The following is a 13,278-nucleotide window of genomic DNA, read 5'->3' as shown; positions in this document are numbered from 1 at the left end:
TAAGAGAAGCAGAGAGAGAAGCAGTCAGTTGAACGTGAGTATCTGGGGTCCTCAGTGAGTCCAAACTGAGAAGCTTGAAACGAATCTGGAAGCCACGTGGTACAGTAGGCAGTGAAGACATGTCGCCAGAAGGGATACGTGAACTGTAGTAGCGGGTCTGGGTGGGCACATGATCGAAGAGTCGGCAAAGATCACAGAGGGGGAGCAGTGAGAGAAGGTTTCACTGAACTCCCATCAAAGGGAAGATTTAAACTTCTTCAGGGTAGGCATCCTGGACAAGACTTCACAGTGTAGTAATCTAGTCACAAACAGGAGAAAATCTGCAGATGCTGGAAATCCAAACAACACACACAGAATGCTGGAGGAACTCAGCAGACCAGGCAGCATCTATGGGAAAGAGTACAGTCAACATTTCGGGCCAAGACTCTTCGGCAGGACTGGAGAAAAAAAGCTGAGGAGTAGATTTAAAAGATGGGGGCGGGAAGAGAGAAACACAAGCAGTTTCGTCAAGCAGTAAGACTGATCAATACATCCATCCACTAACCCACCTCACAACAACCCCAACACCACTACTTTTTCAGTTCCTGTCAGAGTTACCTTATGTACCTAGCATCACATTATGTACATACTATCAATCTATGAGAAAAGACCAAACATAGATTGGGAGACAGCATCACTGAGCACCTATGCTCCGTCCACCAGAAAAAGTGTGATCTCTCAGTAGCCACCCATTTCAATTCTACTTCCCATTCCCATAGATGATTTGTTTCAATGGTGAGGCAGATGGAGAGGTGCTATCATCTCAAAGCTAACAAATAAGAGATGCACTTAGGACAGCAAATTTTGGAATATATAAATTCACCGAAGATAGGCAGCTTTCCTGAAGTTGCATCCAATTAGTAAAAATGTAATAGAATGCAATTAGTTTCATTTTTCGTAAGATGAGGTCTATAAAGCACTTACTGTTCAGTTCCAACATCAATCAAAAGCATTCACTCCACAAATAGGGCATGAACTGCTGAGTACTTCCGATATTTTCTGTTTTTATATTTGATTTCCAACATCTGTATTATTTTGGCACAATTTATTTAAATAGTTCACTTTTTCATTCTTTAAGCAGGTCTATTTAAGTCTATTTTATCTTAATCTGATCAAACAGGAATAAAACATCTAACATTGGGGATAGCCATGCTTTGTAAATGTCATAATGCATGTACTATCAAATGTAGAGCTTCAAAATCATGGCAGAAAGGTTTCATTAACACTTCCCCTTTCACCAGGTCTCCTTTACATACATGGTTATATTATTTGGAAAGTCATTAAACAAGCTATTTCACGCAAATTGCCCCTTAAATTCTTCAGCAGTTCAGGCCATGATTGCCGCAATTGGAGCATAAACTGTATAATCAAAGTCACACAATCAGTCCTTGATTTTATGCACATCATTCTTATAACTTCGAAGCCTCAAGCATGGTGGGTTTAGCAACTTACCTATGAAATATAGGAATGATGCATAATATGTTGGAAAATGAAAGAGAAAACAGAATTTCCAAATGATAAGGCTGAAAAAGATAATGGTTTTGACGCATGCGGTGTTGATTTTCCACATGAAAAGGATTATCAGATTCTGCAGTACAGTATCGTGCAAAGGAGCTTCAGGTAAATGTTAGTTTTGTAAAATCTCATTCCATCATTTAAAACTTCCTTGGAAACTCCATGTTCTCATAGTTTGATATCTTTCATTTGTGGTATTTCAGAGTTGCAGTCAACCGTCCTGATAAACAGTTCTTGAACCTCTGCTGTCTAACAGATGAAGATAATTGTACAGTGCTATTAGATGGATAGTGGGGACTTAGTAATAGTAATGACATTGAGTATTAAGGGAGATGATTAAATGCTTTCTTTTTGCATAAGAATATGGTTTGGCACTTGCCTGGGATAAATGAAGCTTGCCACTTAAATAATCCATCTCTAATTATTGTCTACATTTTGCTGCTTGCAGGCAAGGATTGCTCTTTTTTTTACTGAGGAACTGTGTTCAAGGAATTGAACACTATTCAACTATAATTGAACAACTCCTCTTCTGACCTAATGAGGGAAGAGAGATTACTAATGAAGCTGTTGATTTTGGTTGGGTCTAATACACTGCCTTGAGCATTTCCTGCAGTGAAGCCCTGGAGCTTAGAAGTTAAATCAAGATTGGACATACACAGTGAATGGCAGGGCCCTGAGGAATGCTGTATAGCAGAGAGAGCCAGGGAAAGTTATTCTCTGATAGTGGTGACACAGTTGGATTAGTGAAGTAGGTATGTTGCATGCTTGATTTAATAGGTCAGCGCATTGAGTTTTAGTGTTAAGACATCATGTAACAACTGTACAAGACATCGGTGAGGCCATATTGTATGGAGTCTTGTTCAACATACTATAAGAAGGGTGTGATTAAATGAGAGAGAATGCAGAAAAGATTCACAAGGCAGTCGTTGGAACTAGAGGGCTTTAGTTATTGGAGAGATTGGATGGACTGGGACTGTTTTCCCTTGAGCAAAGGAGACTTAGGGGTAACCTTCCAGAAACTTATAGACATCAGCTAAATTGGGAGCATAGCTTGAATAATAATCATAGTTCTTAGTTTTTGTGGATGGCATGTCCATGTCATCCCAGAGCTTCACTGTGAAGAATCAGGACAGTTTTTCTTTGCCTCATCAACTAATGGAAATTTTTGGCCCCTTTATTTAATTCAGCGCACTTCATGAAAGCTGGAGATCAAAACACTTTGTGATTTTGGGGATCACATTGTGCTTTGTTGAATGCACTAGTGCACAACTTCACATATACCACTTTTCATCCATTTCAACATGAAAAAATGTATTTTGCTGATGAACCATTGCATTTGTCCAGTGCATTATTGTCCCTTTTCTATTGATTCACTGAAGGACATGCTCACCAAACAACAAAATTGACAAAAGAATTGTCCCCAGACAACCTTAAACCAACCAAAGCCTAGCCGGAGTGCCCGGAATTATCATTCGCCCTCGTGTTTTCCTTCTTTTCATTTCAAGTAAGGTCCTTGTCCTGGCCAAAAGCACATGCCAACAAGACTCATCACCACTGAGGTGGAATTCATCACACAGGCAGGCCCCAACAGCTTTCTGTGCAATCTGAGAGAGTGGCCTATTCCTGAAAAAGCATTCACAAATATGTCAGAACCCTGCCGGGTGAAGCAAAGGCCAAATACAAAAATACCTTTGTGTTCTGAATTCACATAATAATAAAACTGTACACCCCTTACCCCAGCTAGGGCACCTTTAACGCCATACATCTCAATATAATGTGCCCTGCTGAGCTCCCTGAATCATTTATCACATTGGCCACTGTTGTAGACCGAGCCTCCTCCTGAGCTATTAAATCAGCAATGCGAAGCAGTGTGTATAGCAGATTGTGCCTCATAAAAGAGTGTCTCCATTTTTAACTTTTGGCTTTGGATGATGTTTCCGAACAGGCAGCATCAATTCAGGTGCTTGTTATATATATCTGCTGCATTTAATTTCAGTTGAAGTCAAAGGGGATATATAACACGTGCTCTTTTTCACCCATCATTTGAAATCAAAGTTACTCTTCAGTTTCTTGAAATACCTTTTTCAAGAAAATGGTTCAAACCACTTCCAAAGCAGGCTGATAGAGTAGGTGCTGAAAATAAAACACAGAGGGTGCTCATGTATACAGCACTGGAACAGTGCATTGTAATGGTGGTACACAATAAAGTCACGTCCTTTTGACCTAGTATAGGGTGCACACAATGTTGGATCCTATCTCATTCTGATTTCTGATATTTTTGCTTCATGAAGTGGTGATTACCTTTTTTCTTGCATGTATACACATAGGGCACACACTTATGAGCAGCTAATATCAGTTGACCCCAACTGACATTGATTGAAGCCTTCAGAGTGATGAGGACCAGGGAAAAGTTGATTCAATTACTGGCTACATGGTTGACACATTATGCACTATCATTTACCAGCTCTGTATCTTTTCAGTAGACTTAACTCTTTATTCTGAATTGTTAGTGCTCTATTCACTGTGTATTGATTTGATATGTATAAACAGTATGCAAGGCATTGAAACATGTGATCATAATAAACCAATCACCATCAATACCGATTCAGTTTTTGCGTACAAATGTTGGAGTAAGTTCAGGACTTAGATAATCCGAAAGTAACAATTATTCCCATGTCACCCTTTGATCAGGTACAGTGGCTTAAAAATAGATGGTGTGAAAGAGAGTTTAGAGGTATGGAAGCCCAGGCTCCCTTAGCATGTCATCAATTGACACCATCCTCTGCGAAGAGCCACAGATTAACTGGACTGAGAGAAACCGTTGGATCCTGTAAATCTGAAGGACAGGCTGTGGTAGTGACACTGCTGGAAAATCCACAATCCTTGAGAGTTTGTGTGCACTCACTACATGGTAATCTGTGACAAGGGTGATGAAATCATCTCTCCTGGAGCGTGGAACTCACATAATCACCCTAATGTCTTTACTGAATGGAAATTATAATATGTTGCTTGTCACCCTTGGAATGAGCATGCAAAATCACCTCATTATGGGGTCCTGACAGGACTCTGCGCCTCCTCTTGTGGCCACGGTATAAGGCAAACCTCAGTGAGAATAGCCTAGAAGAAGCAGACTCTCCAAACTTCTTGAGTCTTCTTGTATAGGAGAATAGTTTCTGGTGTCCTGGTGGAGAAGGCTTCAACAATTGTTCCACTGCTTGATTCTTTTTCTAACAGATAGCTATTCTCTGCATATCTTTGTCATTCTCCTTTATTATAGTTTCATTTTAGAACACTATCCACCAATGCTCCCAGATGTTTGATGGAAATAAGCTTTAGATTACATTTCAGGTCAAACTTACTCCACAATACTCAGTCTCCAGACTTCCAGAACTACATCATACTCCAACTAGCAAGCAGCACTATTTCTCCATTAAACTAGCTCTCTTTCAAATTAATAGCCAACAAAGTCTCAAGCAATCAATCATCCCTTAAAGTAGCACAAGCTTTGGGTTTCTAGTGCTGCCAAACACTTGGATCACTGGGTGTGTTTAACATAAAACATTAGCTAAATAATTTATCTCCATTTTGCCATCATGCTATGCCTACTTTACACACTTCTGTTCTGTACTGATATCACATTTGCCACTGATCTTCTGTAGAGTGTACCTAGGTAAAGTCACGCCAAAGATGCACATGCATGCATGTAAAATTCCAGCCAGAACACTACCCTTAGTAGTCAAACATTCAACGTTACAGAGCAATAATCACAAGTAAAATTTCTCAGGATTAGAAACATCTCCTTAGCCCTCAATGGGTGATAAATTTTATGGCAGCACAACCTACTTCCACTATATAAAAACATGTTTATCTTCAGTTTTTTTTTCTTCCAGATTCAGGGGTTCCCAACCTGAGCTCCATGGACCTTTTGCTTAATCGTAAGAGTCCATGGCATAAAAAAAAAGTTGAGAACCCTGCCCAAGAACACAGCTAATGGAATGTCACATAGCTACAGATTAAATTATGACAAGTCCTATTATAACTTTCATTATAACTACTTTTATTATGTCATATGTGAGGCCATTGGGTATCAGTTTTCAAAGAAAAAAAATACGAATTGTGGAAAGAAATTCCCAAATTGTAATAAAATGATGACATTCTATATTATATATTTAAAATAAAAGCTTATTCTGACATAAAACTGTAGCTTTAATCACAGGCCTTTATTCAGGGATAGTATTTAACATTATACTTCTGTGTTGTATGGTTCTTTTTGGAACTAAAGATATTTTATTAATCTATTTATCAACTTTTCTGAGCTTCATAGGACATTTTAAAAATTATTTCATGTTCAGTAAAGGATTATTATTAGTCACTATTGATTTCCAGTAATTTATGGCAGCAATTTCCAGAGTATCAGTGCATTTTTTGTGGTTATGGTTGTGAAGAATTGATGGTCTTCCAAAAACATGCTCCACCAAATTTAGGCCCAAGTGAATTTTAAAAAGCTTGATTTTTTCCCCACATGTGTGTGGATTGTAGAAGATATATTCTCAAGTGCACAAGTCATTTTTGTTCTTTTTATGTGCTGTTATGTATCAACCATAATCTGAATTCTTCAGTTTGAAACCAATATCTTTGCGCTTCCTTATTAAAATCCTACCTCAAAGGCTTGAAGGGATGTAAGCACTGATGTATTTGCTATGGTTATTGTTGGGAAAAAAAGTATTACTAGACTTCTAATAACAAGTTTTGAGATTCAAATAATCAAATTCAATTGACTAATACAGAAGTCCTGACGAAAGGTGTCAGCCCAAAACGTCGACTGTACCTTTTCCTATAGATGCTGCCTGGCCTGCTGCCTTCCACCAGAAATTTATGTGTGTTGACTAATACCATCTTGTTTTGTCGTTTGACAGAGTATTAAATGTCAATCATTTAATAAAATCTGTTTTCTCAACAAAGCTCAAGTTAATCAATCTGGAGTTTAGGGGTTAATGTTCTAGATCTTCTCGTTGTTCACAAGAGCACTCTAACTTCTGGAGAGAAGAATGGCTGCCATAAACTGCACATACAATACCAATAATAGTTTCGCACCAAACTGAGACCCATCTGAGATGTTTATACATTTTTTAATATTTCTGATTCTAGTCTATGACTGTTGTTACTTTATATTAGACAGAGAAATTTGGTCCTGTCTTTAAATATGTCTAACTTCCCAGTCCATCATAGTTCAGACTGTCTTAGCAACCAGTTAATTTGGTACCAATTAATCTTCTAACATTCAATTCCTTCCTTTGACCTCTCCTTGCACTACCCTATTGCAAATATACAAGAAATTTTGGAAGAAAGACTTGCAACCATGTGATACCATCCTCAGGCCATGCCAAAGGATCTTCTGAAGGATAATCACTGTAGTGATGTAGAAAACATAATATTGAATTTGTGTAAACCAGGATCCCACAAATATAAACATTACTGTGAATATTTACTGTGTTTCATTATGTTATTTGAAGGATAAACATTGGCCATGACACCAAGGAAAGCTCCCGGCTCTTCGCTGCAGTAACTTGAGGGACATGGTTGAGAAAGCTACGATTAAACTGGAAGTGTTTGTTGAAATACTTACGACATAATAGCCAGACTAAAAAGGGTTTGAAAAGACATTAAAGTATAACATAAATTTAAAAAAATAATTTATCACAACTATCTTTCAAGAATAACATATTCCAAGATTAACTGATAAGCACTGTTGAGAATGAAATTTATTGTCATTGATATAAGTCATGAAAGTTGTTATTTTGTGGCAGCAGTACAAAGTAAGCATAACAAATTACTATGTTACAATGAAACTAAATAAAGAAATAGTGCAAAAGAGGTAGTGACCATGTGTCCATGGTCTTTTTCTGAAATCTGATGGCAGAGGAGAAGAAACTGTTCTTAAAATGTTGAACGTCAGTGTGAGTTTTCAAGCTCCTGCACCTCCTCCGTCACGGTAGTGATGAGAAAAGGGCATGTCTCAGATGCTGAGCAACCGTTATGATGATGCCACCTTCTTGAGGCACCGCCTTTGGGATATTTGGGGAGGCTTGTGCCCATGATGGAGTTTACTGCATTTATAATCCCCTGTAGTTAATCCTGCTCATTTGCACCTCCATACCAGATAACGATGCAATCAGTCAGAACGCTCTCCATTCCTTGGTCTTGCTATTGTTGAGTACGATCTCTCTCATTCCTATACATCTCCTCATTACCATTTGAGATTCTGCCAACAACTGTGGTGTCAGCAGCGAAAGGGAAGACAGCAACTATATTTTATTAGGCATTTCAGGAGATTTAATTTTATCACCTAAGCACCCAAAAACTTCTGCAAATGTACAATGGAGAGCATTCTAACTGCCTGCCTCACAGTATGGCATGGAATGGGGGAGAGGGGGGTACGGGGCTTCTGCAGATGATCAAAATAAGTTGCAGAAACTTGTATAATTAGTCAGCTCCATTAAGGGTACTAGTCTCCATGGTACCCAAGATATCTTCAAGGAGTGGTGCCTTAGGAAGGCGGCATCCTTCATTAAGGATCCCCACCAACCAGGACGTACTGTCTTCGCACTGTTAACGTTGGGAAGGAGGTACAGAAGCCTTAAGGCACAGACTCAGTGATTCAGAAACAGCTTCTACCCCTCTGGCATCTGATTTCTAAATGGACATTGAACCCATGAACACTACCTAACTATTTTTTTAATTTCTGTTTTTGCATTACTTATTTTAACTTGTTGTGACTACTTAATAGGTATATATATATATACACACACACACTTAAGTAACTCAGTTTTTTTTCACTATACTTATTAATCATGTATTTCATTGTACTGCTGCCATAAAGTTAACAAATTTCACAACAGGTTGTGATATCCCAATAAGAAAGTCAACAATCCAGTTTCAAAGGGAGATATAGAGGCCCAGAATCTGAACCTTGTTCATTAGTACTGCGGGGATGATGGATGATTAGTACTGAGGGAATCTGTAATTGATAAATAGCAGCCTGACATAGATATTGGTGTTGTTTAGGTGGTTCAAAGCCCAGTGAAAAGCTAGTGCGATTGTGTTCACTGTAGACTTGTGATCGTAGGCAAATCACAGCGGGTTCAGGTCATTGCTCAGGCAAGAGATAATTCTAGAAAAGGCCAACTTCCCAAAGCACTTTATCACAGTAATAATAATATTAATAATTTATTTATAAAGCACTTTTCATGCAAGTGATGTAGTTCAAAGTGCTTTACAATGACATAAAGTGCAAACATATAAATAAGAGACAAAATAATGTTAGTTCTGTTAGTTAAAAGCAAGGTTATATAATTAGAATTTGAACTGGTGTTTAAAAGTATCAACTTTGTCTGTATTCCTTATAGTTTTAGGTATTGAATTCCACAGTTTAGAGGCATAGTTCAAAAAAACTGACCTGCCAATTTTCTTTTGAGGAAGATGGTTTATATTTAAGAAACCAGCAGAAGTTGACCTTAGAGCTTGAGCAGGATTATAAAACAAAAGTGATTCTGTTATGTCCTCCAGTCCCAGACCATTGAGAGTTTTAAAAGCAAATAAGAGAACTTTAAAATCAATTTAAAAAGATACAGGAAGCCAATGCAGACTAGTTAGGGTGCGAGTGATATGCTCCCTCAACCTGGTTTTAGATAAAAGCCTAGCAGCGGCTTTCTGAATGAGTTGAAATGTATCAATAGATTGCTTTGGAAAGTCAGTAGAAAGTGTATTGCAGTAATCTTCTTATAAGCAGGTGTGAATCTCCAACTGCAGCAGTGCATAGCTGAAGATGTCCTTGAACACCTCAGCCTGTTGGTCAGCTCAGGTTTTCAATGCTCTCCCAGGTACATCATTGAGGTCTGACGCCTTGCAAGGATTCACCCTTTTGAAGGACGTTTCGACGTCAACCTTCAAGACAGAGATCTCAGGGTCACCAGATACATGGGGATGCACATGGTTTCATAAGTTTCATTCTCCCTTTCAGGTCATGCACAAGTAGTATTGAGCTTATCACTACCAAGTATGCTACTAGGTTTCACCTTATAGGAAATACTGGCATGCAAACCCTGTCAAAAGCTGAAGTGTATCTACAGGGTAATGTAATGGTGAAGATAACATGTTGTTCATAGTATAAGCTGTTCTACATAATTCACAAATGCTGATTTTTTTTGTGTTCATATTAAGAGAGAGTCTGACGTGATGATGTCAGTGTAAGGCGACGGCTTTTGGTTTGATCATAATGGAAGTAAAGGACTGCGACTTTTGTTAATCTCATAAAGCGACTCTCCTTATTTTACTCACAAAATCTTAAATTGGTGGCCCAACGTTCTTGGATGATTCTGGAATTATTCAAAGACATGTCAGCCAAGACAATTGCTTTGAAGCTGCCAGAGTTTTTGGAGCAGTACACTGCCATATGGTTTACACAGGCAGAAGCCCAATTCACACTGCAAGGAATCGCCTCGGGCAATATCTAACCTTACTACATTGTAGCATTGCTAGATAGTTCCACTGCAGCCAGAGTGGTGAGTCTAGAATAGAATCAATGGGGGATGCTCGACAGCTGTTGCAAACTTGGATTGCCATAATCTCCTACAATGTTACATCTTGCAATATAGGGGACAGCAGAGCTTCACTTCCAGATGAGCTCAATGCCTTCTATGCTCACTTTGACCACCAGAACAGGGAGGGACCATTTCACACCGCCAAGTCCCCCCGATGATTCTTTGGTCTCAGTACCTGAAGATGGCATGTGGGCTACTTTCAAGAGAGTGGATTCAAAGAAAGCATCCCGTCTGGATGGAGTACCTCGCCGAGTACTAAAGACCTGTGCCAGCCAACTGGCTGGTGTATTCACTAATACCTTCAACCTCTCACTCTGGCAGTGTGTGGTATCCACCTGCTTCGAGCAGGCTTCAGTCATACTGGTGTCCAAAAAAGTGTGGTAAGCTGTCTAAATGACTATTGCTTAGTGGCACTTACATCCACAGTGATGAAGTTGTTTTGAGAGGCTGGTGTTGAAGCATCTGAATGGAGACTTGGAACTGTGCCAATTTGCCTACCAAAGCAGCAGGTCTGCAGCAGATGTTATCTTATTGCTCTTCACGCAGCCCTGGAACATCCGGACAGCAAAGATGCATACATCAGGCTGCTCTTTATTGATTACAGCTCAGCGTTTAACACCATCTTTCCCTCAAAACTAATCAGTAAACTCCAAGACTTGGGCCTCAGTGCCCTCTTATGCTATTGGATCCTGGATTTCCTCACTTATAGACCCCTGTCAGTTCAGATTGGCAAAAACATCTCCTCCACCATCTCCACCAGCACAGGAGCACTGTAGGGATTTATACTTAGCCCCCTGCTCTACTCACTTTACACCTATGACTGTATGGCTAAGAATAGCTTCAAAACCATATACAAGTTTGCTGATGACACCACTGTTGTAGGTCATATAAAAGGGAGTGATGAATCAGCATGCAGAAAGGAGATTGACAACTTGTCTGAGTGGTGTAATAGCAACAACCTCTCATTCAGTATCAGTAAGACCTAGGAACTGATTGTAGATTTCAGGAAAAAGAAACCAGAGATCAATGAGCCAGTAATCAGAGGATCAGAGGAGAAGAGGATCAGTAACTTTAAATTCCTGGGTGCCACTGTCTCAAAGGACCTGTCCTGGACCCACCATTATTGCAAAGAAAGTACAACAGTGCCTCTATTTCCTCAAGATTCGGCATGTCATCAAAAACCTTGGTAAACTTCTATAGATGTATGGCGGAAAGTGTGTTGACTAGCTGCATTAAGACCTGGTACAGGAACAACAATGCCTTTGAGCATAAAATCCTACAAAAGGTAATGGATTCGCCCCTGTACATCACAGGTAAAATCCCCAACTATTGAGCAGATCTACATGAAATGTTGCTGCAGAAAAGCAGCAACAGTCATCAAAAATCCTCACCACAGTGGCTATGCATCCTTCTCACTGCTGCCTAGGGTTCTTGGAGCTTGGCTGCGGGGCCCTCGAGGCTTGGGTTCTTAGAACTTGGCTGTGGGGCTCTTGAAGCTTGGGTTCTTGAAGCTTGGCTGCGGGGCCCTCGAGGCTTGGGTTCTTGGAGCTTGGCTGCGGGATCCTTGAGGCTTGGGTTCTTGGAGCTTGGCTGCAGGATCTTCGTCTCGAAATGCAAAGGCTGATAACTCGGAGGCTGGAGGTGAAAGACCGACTGGGAACTGAACATCAACATAGAGCCAGGACTTGTCCTTCAAAAAGCCAGGACTCATCATTAACACAACACCAACATGAGACAGAACAGTACATAGACATAGAGCCAGGACTTATACTTAGACAAGCCAGTACTCAACTTCTCCACACCAAGGTTGTACAAGTCCAAGGTGGTACAAGTGCAAGGTGATACAGCTGAGGAAGGGGAAAACAGAAATAAATCAGAGATAACATGCAACATAGATGATAGAAAGGATAGGCAGGAAATGAGGCATAATCACAGCCAGTGGGATGATTTACAAGGCAATAGAGGCATGGTGCCATTAAAACAGAAAGCTACAAATACTGGACTGAAAGTGTTATATTTGAATGCACGCAGCATAAGAAATAAACTGGACAATCTTGAGATTCAGATACAGATTGCCAAGTATGACATTGTGGCCATCTCTGAAACTCGGCCAAAGTATGGCTGCCATTGGGAGCTGAACATCCAAGAGCATACAATGGATCAGAAAGATAGGTTAATAGGCAGAGGGAATGGTGTGGCCCTGTTTATAAGAAATAATATTAAATCATTAGAAAGGGATGACATAGTATCAGATGGTGTAGAGTCTCTATGGGTTTAGTTAAGAAATGGCAAGGGTAAAAGAACCCTAATGGCAGTTGTACACAGGCCTCCAAACAGCAGCCGGGATGTGGATTACAAATTACAGCAGGAGATAGAAAAGGCGTGTCAGAGGGCAATGTCATGATAATCACTGGGGATTTTAACTTGAAAGTAGATTGGGAAAACCAGGCCAGTATTGGAGCTCGAGAAAGAGAATTTGTAGAATGTTTAAGGGATGGCTTTTTAGAAAAGCTTGTTGTTGTGCCCACTAGGGGATCGGTTGTGCTGAATTGGGTGTTGTGCAATGATCCGGAGGTGATAAGAGAGTGTAAAGTTAAGGAACCCTTAGGAAAGAGTGATCGCAATATGAGCAAGTTCACTTTGAAATTTGAGAAGGAGAAACTAAATTCCAATGTGTCAGTATTTCAGTGGAATAATGGCATGAGAGGGGAACTGGCCAAGGTTGACTGGAAAGGGACACTAGCAGGAAGGACAGCAGAGCCACAATGTCTGGAGTTTCTGGGAAAAATTAGGGAAGTGCAAGACAGATATATTCCAAATAAGAAGAAATTTTCGAATGAAAGAAGGACACTACCATGGCTGACAAGTGAAGTCAGAGCCAAAGTAAAAGAAAAAGAGAGGGCATACAAGGACGCCAAAGCTAGTGGGAAGATAGAGGATTGGGAAGCTTTTACAAACTTGCAGAAGGAAACTAAGAAGGTTATTAGGAAGGGAAAGATGAATTATGAAAGGTAGCTGTTGATTAATATCAAAGAAGATACTGAAAGCTTTTTTTAAGTATATAAGGGTAAAAAAAGTGTTGAGGGTAGATATAAAACCAATAGAAAATGACGCTGGAGATATT

The sequence above is a fragment of the Mobula hypostoma genome, chromosome 4 (assembly GCF_963921235.1).
Source record: "Mobula hypostoma chromosome 4, sMobHyp1.1, whole genome shotgun sequence".
NCBI classification, from domain to species: Eukaryota; Metazoa; Chordata; class Chondrichthyes; order Myliobatiformes; family Myliobatidae; genus Mobula; species Mobula hypostoma.
Note: the sequence above shows the minus strand (reverse complement) of the source record.